The sequence below is a fragment of the Pteronotus mesoamericanus genome, unplaced genomic scaffold (assembly GCF_021234165.1).
Source record: "Pteronotus mesoamericanus isolate MK-2021 breed Mesoamerican mustached bat unplaced genomic scaffold, CSHL_Meso_final scaffold_167, whole genome shotgun sequence".
Taxonomy (NCBI): Eukaryota; Metazoa; Chordata; class Mammalia; order Chiroptera; family Mormoopidae; genus Pteronotus; species Pteronotus mesoamericanus.
This window is the reverse complement of record NW_026555308.1, coordinates 20,500,329-20,508,593: the sequence shown is the minus strand read 5'-3', so window position 1 is coordinate 20,508,593 and position 8,265 is coordinate 20,500,329.

The window sequence follows — 8,265 nt, the reverse complement described above, 5'->3', positions numbered from 1 at the left end:
AGAAAAAGATCAGGAGTCTGGGGAGAGACAGTCTCAGCTGTCAACAGTGACAGGAAGGTCCAGGTCCGGCAGGGCTGCAGATGGTGTGGGCCTGGACAAACTGCTTCTCAGAGCTGGGTGTTGCTCTCAAGGAGTCTAGGCAGGAGACCCAGATGTCCAGAAGGGTTGAGGCACACCTCTAAGGAGGGCCCAGCAGGCAGGGGGTTGGTGGCTTAGGGGTGGTGAGCTCTGAAATAATTAGAAGGCAGCTCTGCTCCGGGCAGATGCCGAGCTGGGGTGCTAAGTGTGACGAGCTGACTGTGGAGGCAGCTTGGCACCACTGAGGCCCAGTAGGGCAAGCCTAGAGGTCCAGTGTGTCTGTCCTCTCGGGCCTCTGCCCCGCATCCCCACTAGGGTCCCTCAGGCTGCAGGGGGCTGGGGCCGAGGCCGGGAGTAGGGCCCTCGTAACTAATGCCGTGGAGCCTTCTACATGCCAGACAGCACATAGGAACTCATTTAGCTCCCATGGCACCTCCTTCAGGTGGGCAAGCTCCTCATCCCCTTTTGATTAATGAAGTCACTGATGCACAGAGAGGTGAAGTTATTTGCCCAAAGACACACAGCTAACAACGGGCAGAGCTGGGATTTGCACTCTTAACCACTAGGCCAATGAGGTCCTTCTCTTTATCTCTGGGTTCCCTTTGGTTCTGGTTAGATGGCCCCTTTTAGACCATTTAGAATGAAGCCAAGGGAGATTCGTTGGAATATTAGACTCTTCTCATTTTACAAAGTGACCCTAGGCTCGGAGAGGGAAGGAAACTTGCCTACAGTTGCACAGCAACTCCTGCCTCCCTGCTCCCGAATGGAGTGGATAGTCCCTGTCTGTCACCTGAAGGATACTTCCATTCTGAGATCTCAAAGGGTCCCAGCCCTCAGCCTTGGGGGACCTGGTACTTTGTGCCCGGGGCAGATGGGGCTGAAATCCAGCCCACACTCAGCTCACTGGTGTCGGGTGTGACCTGTGGCTCTGAGGAGTCGGAGAGGAGACTCAGCAGGCGAGTCCCTGGCTTCCTGCGCCTGTATGCTGCTCTCCTTGTCACCTGGGGAACAAGGACACGAGCTTTGTCGTCTCCTTGAGGGCTGGAGCTGATGAGTTAGCTGAGTGCATTGTTCCACATTCTCTCCCCGGGTGACCTCCCCGTCTCCTTCCTCACCTGAGCAGCCCAGCCCTGACAGCAGACCAATCCATACCCCGTCTAGAACTTCAGACGGGCAGTTCTCTTGCTGTTGAAACCAAGGCCATTTTCTGTGATCTTGGTCCAAAGCACTGACTTCCTTTCAAAAAATCAAAGTTGCTGTGCATTTAACTAAATAAACATTTCCATCTTTGATGCTCCCTCTGCAAAAGGTCCACCCTGGAGTTCAGGCTGTCTGTGGGTGCTGAGGGCCTCCTGGGTGGCGAGCTTCTCTGGAGGGGGGCTTGGTGGAGAAGTGCACAGGCAGCTCAGGGAGGCAGGGGGCTCTGGGGCATCTTCCACATGATGGAGGCAGCAGCATGGCGCCTCTTTATTTTTTCGGCCATAAAAGCACCAGTTAAGTGTGTAGCTGCCTGATTCTGGCAAGGAGCCAAGGCATTCTCTGGGCCTGACCAGCTTCCTAGATCCTGGAGGATCCCCAGGTTGTACCAGCTGCCCAGGAACCAACAGGTCCTAAGAGTCACAGTCACCTCAGATGTTGGAGGCTGAGCTGTCCCCAGGCCGGGACAGGAAAAGTGGGCAAAGAGGGGCACATGGCCTCAGACCCTCCTCTCGGCTTGGCCCTGCTTGCCAAGCTCATGGGTCTTGGGCCCTGCCATTCGGGGGCCTTGGGTGAAGGGACAGAAATAGGCCATCTGCAAGCTTTCCCAGGGCCCTGCGGAGTCTGGGCCCACCACCTCCATGTGTGCCGGCATTCTCTGCTCATTTATTTTCAGAGCAGGCAAGTGGATTTGAAACGCTCCTTCTGAATGTTTACCCCGGGGGGAATGTGGGGCTTATGAATAATGCAGCACATCGGGGACTGGGGCCGTGCTGGCTCGTCCTGTCGGGAGGCTCCAAGTCACCTCTAGCAGGCACTGGGCAAATCCCCCACCCTGCCACGTGCTACACTGTGCAATGGGGCAAGTCTCTTTGAGCCTTAGAGCCCCCAGATATAACACCGGGGCACTGAGCCTCTGCTCGCCACCCACAGGGTGGCCGTGGACTGCGGGTGCCATCCTGAACACTGCCTCGGCCCTACCTGTGGGCATCACTGTCCCTGCTCGTGGCCTCACTGACTCAGAGGCCTCCGGTCTTTCCTGAACATGGGCGTCAGAGCAGCAGAGACTGACGGTGATTCCAGGCTGCTGGCAGCCAGGCTGGTGATTCCGGGGCGCAGGTGGAGTGAGGGCTCAGTTCCACTGACACTGAGGGGCTCAGTTCGGAGTGGGCCGTTGGGAGGCAGCAGTGGGCACATCTCGCCATGGCCTTGGGTTATCTGGATGGGCTCTCTTAATGGGGCTATTTTTATGTCTAAGGCAGGTTGCAAACTTTGCTGCTACCCTGGGCCTCCAGCCTCACTTCTCCCAGGCAGGAAGGAGGTCTCTGGATGCTAGAAATGTCCCCTGTCCCTCAGGACCTGTGCCTAGGGCAGTGGCACTATCCTGTTCTTAGCCCTCTGCCAAGACGCCTCAGACCACCTCTCAGCTCCTGGGGGCCTGAGCCACCAGTCAAACCTAACCCAGACGTGGAAGGACCATCTTCTCTGAGCCACCTCGTCTCCCAGGTGGAAGTCACACCACAGCTCTGGAGTGCCCTCTTTTGGAGGGGCAGAAGATGACATGCCTCCATATCCAACAGCCTTCTAAATGGCTACTGCTGAACCTAAAGCAGGAATGATTTAAGTTAGACATGGGGAGGATTGTTGGTTGTTAAATGGATGAGCAAATGATGGAGCTGCAAGTGTTCTGCAGACGGCTGGGTGGGTCTGGCTGGGAGCAAAGGAGGGGCCATGTAATGGTGCAGCACTCCCATCCCCCTCGATATCTCTAAGCTCTGGGAGGCAGTGACCTCACGCTACTCTCTATCATAATATTTACCAACAGCACTGCAATTGAACCAGGCAGCTTGGCAATTATAATCATGTTATCATTATTGCTGATAATTCTGATCATAAGCATAAATTATAAACAGGAGCGGGGCACAGCGGGTAGGAGCAGAGAGGCAGGAACACCTCGGGGAGAGTGTGGGGGGGGGGTGAGACCGGCCTCCCTTCCCACTCACCTGCACCCACCCTCCTCCTGTTTCTGGCTAAGGCCAAGTGTCCCCTCCACAGCCTGGCCCAGGGGTTCTGGGGGCTCGAGGTGGCCTTTTCCTGCCAGGGTCCCAGGGTGGTCCTGGCCACCTCACACAGAGCCCCACTCTGCCTCACAGAAACTATTAAGGCACAATTATTACAGAGACAGTCATTCCAAATTGATCTTTCAGTTACTCCACAGCTGCAACCATGGAGACGGCCCCAGCTCAATTACATGCCTCTTGCTGTTCTTGAAAGATTCCGGCAAACAGAACCAGAGGAGGAGGCAGAGAGCAACAACAACGGAGACAGAGGTTCGAGGAGAGAGAGACAGAGAGCAATGGACATGGAGGTCCCCAGCAAAAGAGACAGAGCCCCAGAGACAGAAAGGACAAACCGGAGATCATTGGGAGCTAAAGGTGCAGAGAGACAGACGACAGCAAGCATCACAGGAAAGAAAGAGCTGATTTAGACAGAGAGACAAAGACAGAGACAATTGAGAGAGTCAGCTAGGATCAAACATGGAGAGAATACGTGAGGAGAGACAGAGGCTAAGGCAGTGACAAGGACATTAAATCACACCCAAGCACGTATTTTGCTGGTGAGAGCTACCTAGAAAGACAGCAACAAACAGATGGAGAGAAATAGAAAATAAAGTCCAACAAGTCACCTGAAGACAAACAAATGAATCCCATACTCATTCATTCATTCATTCATTCATTCATTCAGCAAGTGTTTGTAGAGCCCTACTGAGCGCCAGGCTGGATGCTGGGGACACCAAGATGCTTGAAAACCATGCCCAACCACCTCTCCCCTCACATGAGCTTAGAGTTTAACGGTGAGTAAGAAAGGAATCAAATAATTGTTCACCTAATGTAAAATTTTGACCAGGCCAAGTGCTCAGAGCTCCTAAGGGTCTCTGGGATCCTTGGCAGGGTGGGTGCAGTCAGGAAGGCTGAGATGGGGAGGACGAGGAGCTGGTCTGGGGGGGGCAGGCAGGGCCCTGGGTTTGGGACTGCGTGTGCAAAGACACTGGGCAAAGGCCCACTTCCGTTTGCTGATGCAAAACCAAGACCTTGGGCCAAGGCCTGGGCCGGACCGCCCCTCAGAGGGTGGAGGCTACAGAAGGCTGGTCAGGGAGAAAGGGAGACCAGTGTGGTAAGTCTTCTCCTGGGGTGAGGCGGGTGCAGCAGGGCCCTGGGTTCCCAGAAAATCCTGGGGTGGAAGAGGACTGTCTCAGCATGTGCTGGGGCCCTGAACTAGTATGTCTGGGGCATGGAGGCTGGAGTCCCGCTGGCTCACCCTCCCTCACGGGGCCCTGGAAACCCCATTCCCTCCTCTGGCTGAATTGGGTGCCCCCTCTGGCTCCAGTGCCAAGGGCCCCTTCTGCTGGCCCCGGGCTCCCAGGTATGGGATGGGTATACACGACGCCAGGTGCAGAGGGGGTGCTGGTGTGGAATTAGGGCCCTACCATCTCAGGGCCAGTCTGGCAGCCTGTGACAGAGGAGCCAGCGTCGAGGGCCCCACGGCACCAGGGAGGCGGCTGAGGGTCAGTACTGTGTGGCGATGTGGTTAGACCACACGTGCCACAGCCTAAACAGCTCTCTGAGAATATGAAAGCCAGTGCTCCCCAAACTTGAATATGTGTCAGAAAGGCCTGGGGACGCTGTTCTAAAATGCCAAGTCCCAGGCTTCTCCCCTGCCCCTCCTGTCTGAGCTGACACTTCTCCTGGAAGGGTCCAGACCTGTGCTCTCTTTTTATAAAAAATTTTTCAAAAATTGACTTCAGAGAGAAAGAGGAAGGGAGAGAAAGAAACATTGATTTGTTGTACCACTTAACACATTCATTAGCTGATTCTTGTATGTGCCCTGATTGGGGATCGAACCCACAACCTTGGAGTATTGGGATGATGCTTTAAGCAACTGAGCTACCTGGCCAGGGCTGGACCTGTGCTCTTAACAAGCACACAAAGGGAGAAAACTGAGGCCCAGGTCCCCCAAAGTCAGTCAGTGAGCTGAGATGGAAGATGCTCCCAGATGACTCCCCCCTCCACCCCGTTCTGCTGGCCCACCTGCTACATCTGGTCCCTGTCCTCAGTGCCCCAGAGGTCTCACCAGGGCTGGCGCTGAGCTCACTGTAGGCCTTGGGCTGTGGCAGAAACCCCCTCTGCAGATGAGAAAGCTGAGGCTGAGAGAAGAAACCACCCCACATGATGTTGCTGAGTTTCAGTTATGAGCAGGGAGAAGGCGCCTGGCTGCATCGTGGCCCTTCTCCCCGACCCTCCCCCGAGGCACACATCAAAAAGAAGTCCCCCAGAGCTTTCTGATAAACCTTGGTTTTTTCCAACAGTGTCTAGGGGAGTTGCTTGGAAGTGCTTTCCCCTGTTTTTCCTTTTCTGGCCCTGAAGTTGTTCCAAATATTCACTAATTTATAACTATTAATAAATATGCTTGGTAGAGCAGCTGCCTGGTACTCGCTGGAAAACCAAGCCTGCTGGTTCCTGCCAGGGTTGAGAGGCAGGCAGAGCTGGGGCCTGGGGGGCAGGGGCCCGCGTGGGGGGCGATGAAAGGGGCAATGAGTTTGTTCCCCACTTGTCCCAGCTCCTCCCAGCCAGGGGGTCCGAGGGCCCCACAGGCAGCCTCCATGAGTCCTACTGCTGGGTGGAACGTGGGATGTGGGAAGCTGACCCTCTAACCCGAGGCACCAAGCCGAGCCCATTTCTTCCTTAGAATGAGCATGACGTGAGAGGTTTAGCACCACACCTGGCTTACAGTAAGCATCCAATAAATGTCAGTTATACTATTAGCAGTATCTTCAACGTCTGCCCTCAGGAGCAGTTCTCAAAGGACCCAGCAGGTGAAGGGGCTTGAGAGGGCAGCACCAGGACCCACTCTCGCTCCCACCCCAGCAGCGCCACGTTTGTCTCTCACATGGGCTGACTGTCTACGTGAGACTCTGTTGGAAAAAGTCTCTGCGGCATAAACAGGGTTAGAAAATTATCCTCCAGACCTGCATTGTCCAGTACGCAGCCACTAGTCACATATTACCGTCTGTCTCATTCAAATTGAGATGTGTTGTGAGTGTAAAAGAGACATTCCATTTCACAGACTGAGTACAAGAGAAAAATTGTAAAATACTTCAATTTTTAAAAATATTACATGTTGAAACAAGCACATTTTGGATATCCTGGGTAAAATAAATTATTAAAATTAATGTCACCTGTTTCTTTTTACTTTTTTTTAACATGGCTACTAGGAAATTTAAAATTTCCTCTGTGGCGTGCATTTGTGGCTCATGTCCCATTTCTTTTGGCCAGCACTGCCCTAGACTACTCACCGGCGCCACCCCTAGGGCCCGCGGGCCGGGCTGCAGGCTGCGGCTCCACCTGGGTCCTAAAGGAAGACCTCCCTGCGTCCAGGTTGTCCCCGCCCCAGCTTGTCAGGCTGCTTGAAGTCCCAACAGTAGGGCTTTATTTTTCAGATTCCAGAAGGCTTGGAGGACTCTGAGAGGTTACTGTGTTTATCAAATACTCCAGTGAGGGAAACGTTTTCTGTCCTTAGCAGCCCGGACAAGCCATAGAGACAAAGCTCCAGGAAAATGAAGTGCAGGCAGGGGATGAAAGGCAATGCCAGGAGGCGTGGGGGATGGCCCCTCGTTGGGGGAGGAGGTTGGAGACTTGGTCACAGACTCTGGGACCCCCAAGCAAGCCCATCGCCTACGCTTTGCTCCCCTGTGGCCTCCACACACTTGAGCAGACTGGCTCAGGGCCTTTAACATCTAGGTTACCGTGTCGGTGGCCGCCCGTCTGCCCTTGTTTCATGGACCCTGCATGCTGCCTTGAAAACATATTTCCAAACACTGAATTTTATTTTTCCTTTGGTTTCTATGAGGGAATAGGAGATATGCTGGTCTGAAAATAGCTGTTGATTCCAGAAGCCATTTGTCTCATTTTTAAAGGATAAATAGCAATTACCAGATAAAATATAAGAAAAGCCACAGAGATGGTACAAAGGAATGACAAGCGGGGATGGGCAGTCCTGAGGTCCACCCTGCCGCTCACCCTGCGCGGCTGTGGGCCAGTCTTTCGCCTTCTGGTATTGTAGTCTCCTTATCCAGAGGGTGAGGGTTTGGGGTTCACTGTCTTTACCCTTGGTCCCTTGTGGTCACATACAGCGCAACACAACCCAAGCTCCCTCTGGGTTTGCCCTAACGTTCAGAGAAGGGTAACCTTGTTGGGGATGGCTGGGCTGTCCCTCTACCTGCCTCCCTGCTCTCTCACCCCCACATCGAATCTTACCTCCAAAGAACAAGGAGCCAGAGGGATGGGAAAGTATTCATGGGGGAGGCCAGGGGCTCAGGACTGGGACCAAATCCCTGGGGAGCAGGGGGCTGAGTCCACAGGGGCCTCTGCTAGCCAGTTTTCTGGTCAGAGAATCTGGAACATACACGCCGGGCCACGGGGAGGAGACCAGCTCCTGCAGTGGGCATCCAGGGCTGACAGGGAATATACACTCACTCACTTCTGCAAATGACCGAGTGTCCTACATTCCCATCTGTGAAGTGGGGACTCTTAGGCCTGCCTGGCTGAGTGAACGAGGGCTTAGAAAGGGTTTTGCAACAGGAGAAGTCCTATGGCTTCAAGGATGCTGAGAGGAAGGCAGCCAGAGGAGCCTGTTTCCGCACCTGCATAGTAAGGGGACCTGGTCAGGCCTGGGGGACGATGTGGCAGGGCCAGTGCTAATGTGCTTCATAGGATGGGCAGGAGAAGGCCCTGAATGTGGGGAAGCCCAGCCACTGGCAAGGACTTCTCAACCGAGCTCTCCTTGCAGCTGAGAAGCCGCTGCTGCCTTTCTCAGGAGAAGGAACCGAACTGGACAAAACTGTGTATGTCCATGACCTTGTCCTTAGCATTTCTACCTCCCCAGGAAGAGCAGTTCAAGCAAAGACTCTGAGTCTGACTTCGTCCCTAGGTG